Here is a 5,472-nt window from a genome sequence, read left to right on the forward strand (position 1 = left end):
TGTTTGAACTCCTCATTCTGTGACTTGTGGATTTCAAAACTCTTAGATGGTTGAATTGTATTTTGTTTGACATGCTCTCTTGTATATATGGCTTGCACTTCTTGAATTTTTGAGGGAGATTCCATCCAACTTTTGCTTGACCATTCATGGAGGTTCAATGCTACATGATCAATTAATGAATATGCTTCATCTACACTCTTGTCCATAAAAGAACCTCTAGCTAATGAATCTAGCAAACACTTATCTGAGAAAGAAATCCCCCTATATAATATGTGCAAGGTCAGTCATTTCTCTAAACCATGATGAGGACACTGTCTTTGTAGACTCTTGAATATGTCTCATGCCTCAAATAATGATTCTCCATATGCTTGAGCAAAATTTATGATGCAATTCCTCATATAAATTGTTCTACTTGGAGAAAAAAAATGATTCAGAAATTATTCTCCAATTGTTCCTAACTTGTGATGCTTTGAGGATAAAGAGAATATAACCAAGTCCTTACTTTATCCTTAATATTGAAAGGAAATGTCATCAATCGACCTGCATCCGCTGAGACACCCTCACAGTTCGCCATACCCCAAAGCTCTAGAAATGTCTCAAAGTGCAGATAAGGACTTTTTGATGTTTCTCCTCCAAATTTGTGACCTTGTATCATGAAAATTAACTCTAGCTTTAGTTGAAAACTTTCTGCTTCAATATGAGGCTGCATAATGGGAGATAAAAATCTTGCAGAAATGGGTGCAGAGAAATCTCTTAAGGCCCTTCTTGACATGTTAGTGCTCAAGATATATAAAATAAATTACAGGAAAAACTAAAAATGCAAAATTAAAGACAAGAATTAAGATGCATAATGAAAACAAGAAAAAAATGCAAAAAGAAAAAAGAAAAATGTTTAGAGGAACTTATATGTTAATCAACTAATGTTAATCGAAAACAGTCCCCGGCAACGACGCCAAAAACTGTTAATTAGAGCCCTAGAGCCAATCATATGATAATTGTTGTATGGACTCATTGTATCATATTCTTATGTATATAAAGGCATTTGTTTTGGTTATTATACTTACTTGTATTGGTGCCAAATAACTAAGTATAATAGCATCCTTGAGTAGAAGGTTCTTATATATATCAATCGATTGGTTGAATCGATAGTGAGATGATATAGAAAACACTACTCTTAATCATTCCTAGTCAAGTATTAACATTTAGGGAAAATGTTAATGCGATGAGACTAGCATGTAGGTTAACTCGATGACTTGATCTAACAAGTCATGGATATGGAGATATCAAGTTGACACATGGGTATGCATTGGAGAATATATACTGAATGACCCACCATGAAAAAGTATCATGGATCGTTATATGAATGTCATATACTTTCTCATGTGGCTATTAGTATGACTATTAGTCCTTGGACCCGAAGGTACCATGGTTCCTTACATAAGGAGTTACATACTTTGGCTTCGTCAAATGTCACCCGTAACTGGGTGGACTATAAAGACGATTACAGAGTATGTAACAAATTATGCGGAGGGATGTGAGTGATGTAGATGGGATCTATCCCTCCTATATAACGGGAGTGACATCGTTATTCTTGATAGAGTGAGACTACTAAGTGCATGGTCATACCCAAATGAGTCAATATGAGATATTGAGCTCATTTGATTAGAGTGAGTCTACTTGGAGTTCGAGATTTAGATTGATTAGAGGTTGACATGGTCTATGCCTCGCATTGATCAATCTGGGTGTCAAGGATAGAAGGGCATTGTCGTATATTGTGAGAGTCACAGTTAGTAGTCACAAAGGTGATGTTGGATCTCAACATTCTTGTAACTTGGGTAGTAATGATGTGTTTCTAGATACCGCTCATTACTTATGCTTATAAATGAGTTTAGGAGAATTGCCAATGTTACAAGAACCTATAGGTCACACACAAAGGGAAATTAGATGGAGATTCGATTCATATGATGAAACAAGAGGATTAGGTTCATGTGATGAACCAAATTGGATTAAGAGTAATCCAAATTAGATTAATTGAGTAAGACTCGATTGAGGTTAGACTTGAATTAGACTCAAGTGAGGCTAGACTTGAGTTAGACTCAAGTGAGGCTTAATGATGATATTCATTGAATTTTGAATTCAATGATAAATGAAATTCAATTTGAATTTTAGATTCAAATTTTGAATGAGTTTCAAAATGGCCATTTAATGAAGAATATTAAATACTCATTAAGGCTCATTAATGAGGCTCATTAATGGTGTTAATGAGCATTAAGTATTTTCATTAGATGGAAATACTTAAGCCATTTTTTTACTCTTATTTTCATATCGATCATTATTATTCCTCCTTGCTTCTTCTTCTCTCCCTCTCCTCCTCCTGGGCCGAACACCTTTAGAGTGCTAGCACACTCTAAGTGTTTTCTCCATCTCTATTGTTCGTGTGGATACGTATAGAGGTGTGTTCACTTGAACACACTCGAGATCTGGCAACTTTTAGACGAGCGGGATTCGCGAAGGGCTTCGCTATAAGGGTAATCTCTTAACCTAGGATAGAAAAACATGTACACAAAATTTTTGTTCTTTTAATCTTCGCACGGATCCGGTGGCATGGGATTTTGAGGTTTCTGAAATTCAATTAAGGCTCATTAATGAGGCTCATTAATGGTGTTAATCAGCATTAAATATTTTCATTAGATGAAAATACTTAAGCCATTTTTTTACTCTTATTTTCATATCGGTCATTATTATTCCTCCTTGCTTCTTCTTCTCTCCCTCTCCTCCTCCTTGGCCGAACACCTTTAGAGTGCTAACACACTCTAAGTGTTTTCTCCATCTCTATTGTTCGTGTGGATAGGTATAGAGGTGTGTTCACTTGAACACACTCAAGATCCGACAACTTTTGGACGAGCGGGATTCGCGAAGGGCTTCGCTACAACCATGTAGATCTAATGTAGATCTAGGATAGAAAAATATGTACACAAAATTTTTGTTCTTTTAATCTTTGCACGGATCTGGTGGCATGGGATTTCGAGGTTTCTGCATTTCAAAAAGTGGTTTTTGTTGCTCGAAAATCCTAACAAAAACTTGTTACGATTCTGCAAGTATAGGGTTTGTCAAACCATAGGGACTATTGATTAAGCACTAAAGATGTCACAAAGTAAGTTATCTAGATGATCGAAAGTTGACTTTGACGCTTATGAACTAACGAGTGTGATTAAAGAGAGGGAAAGAAGGTTGAGACGAAGAGAGAGGAGAGAGAGAGAATTGATCTCGGAGGGAATGAGCTTTGGGAGATGGATTCTAGGATTTTGATTTCATTATAATAATAAGAGATATTACATAGATTGCTTAGTTTCTACCCTCTATGTCCATTCTCTTGCAGGAAGTTAAATTGGTCAATATCCCTAAGTATCAAATAGAGACGATCCCTATGAAATCCTGTAACGGCAAACCCCTGTCACGAGGGCGCCTCAGTAGATCACAGGAATACATGTCTAGTAAATAACAATAAGGATAAGGGTAGAGATTTGGTATGGTTTCCTACTTCCTCATGGAGGAATTGCCTCTCCTTTCAAGAGAATGTCCTATACGTCCGTAAACAGGTTACCCTTGTCACTAGGGTCCCTTGGTTATATGATCTAGAGCACTCTTTATACAAGAGCAGCAATTCCTAAGGGATTGTTTCTCCTTTTAAGGGAACGCCCTAGACGTCCAGAAAGGGTTACCCCTGTCACTAGGGCACCTTGGCCAATATGCTCTAGGGAATCCCCTTTGCGTGATTAAAAATCCTCCACATCAATCAATAAAGCATGTAAAGAAATATAAATATGTCACGCACACAATTCAATCAAGCACGAACAAGGCACTAACAAGTCATTGAATAGAAATATGATGAATAGACATAGTTCTACATCTCCATCACTTTACAAATACTTCCTAATCCTAGAAGAGGATATCTACTCCATTGTGAGGGAAGAACGACCCCAAAACATAAAGTAAAGCATACTTACAACCCTTGATGTGAGAAGAAGGGGAAGAAGAGATGCTTGCCGAGGTTTCTGATGTCTTGGGGATAACTCCTTGCCCTAGAGATTGACGGAACGTCAAGGGATGATGGTGGATGAAGCTCTAGGATTTCTCCCGAAGGGGAGAATGTTGGAATGTATACTAAAAGCCTAGCTTTTTGTATAAATATTTATTTAGAAATAAGAATTACATTGATCAAATGCCTACATTTATGCTAAGTGTAGTTGTCCATTTAAGTTAGATTGCAGATAACATGGTATGAGGAGGCACACAGAAGTTTATGTTATCAGTTCCTTATAAATTATAAACAGTTGCACACAACCAAGATGGAATGGGACAAACCATCGGAGTGGTTGTAGTATAATTAGGTATTAGTTTATCTTGACTAATAAATTGCACTAGTACACTATGAGCGTATTGAGTAGGACCATTTGAGATAGTTTCTTTTTATACTAACTATATAGAAGAACAATACCTATGTTATTATGGAAGTGTGTACTCTTAATCATGATATAATAACAAACACATATACTTAATATTTATTTCTTTAATTTATCAAAGGATGTGATTAGCTCGTTAAATCAATAGGCCCGATAAGTTGGGAAATGATACTATTTATATGGTGTTGTTGATTATTGAATGAAACTGTGTCCTAGTAATCTAGGTTGATGATATCCTCTTGAGGAGCTCATAAGGATTGTCATGTAAACCCTTTAGGTGGACTTAGTCCGGCATGACAATAAGGTTGAGTGGTATTACTCTTGGAGTTTGATATTAATTGAGTGAGTTGTAAGTAACTCATTTAATTAGTGGACATTCGATATCTTAAACACAGGGAGATTATGTAACACCTGCCCCTCCTGCTATTAGGGTGCGGGGTTACTTACTTAACCATTTCTATTTCTAATTGCAGAAGCATATATGCATATTAAAATTTCTTTTGAAAATAAATAAAAAGACACATAAGAATATCTTGAAGTCATACGGACAATAACATAACACACTAGTCCATGTTAACATAACTAAATAACTTAAGCAGGTCTTCATTTGCTTTAGCCGAGCCACCACCACACACATCTCTTTGCCCCTCCTGTAGCTCCCTTAGGTCATCCATTCTTTGCCCTTATCTGTGGTACAAGGAAAGTAAGTTGTAAGCACACTGGCTTAGTAAGATCCTTTCCTACTCACAAAATCCATATATCAATGCATAAACACATAAACATACAACCATAAAAATATGATCATCTAACATCATAAGGGCATAGCATGTTATATCATAAATCATAAGGACATCATGCTAAATCATATCATAAATCCAAATATCATAAGAGTATAACATGTCATATCGTAAATCATATCATATCAGTTCATAAATAACATCATGCTGTATCATATCAAAAATCATCATGTCCTATAAATTATAATCGTATCATGCAAGATGTCTTTTAA

The 5,472-nt window shown here is 36.0% G+C and overlaps 1 non-coding gene across 1 annotated transcript; it reads left to right on the top strand.

The window, feature by feature from the left end:
• The first annotated feature begins 294 nt into the window (after positions 1-294).
• LOC122003234 lies at positions 295-400 on the top strand. The gene has a single exon (XR_006117886.1). It is a non-coding gene; the product is annotated as a small nucleolar RNA R71 (small nucleolar RNA).
• Positions 401-5,472: the final 5,072 nt, after the last annotated feature.

This window comes from Zingiber officinale, chromosome 7A, assembly GCF_018446385.1.
Source record: "Zingiber officinale cultivar Zhangliang chromosome 7A, Zo_v1.1, whole genome shotgun sequence".
Taxonomy (NCBI): Eukaryota; Viridiplantae; Streptophyta; class Magnoliopsida; order Zingiberales; family Zingiberaceae; genus Zingiber; species Zingiber officinale.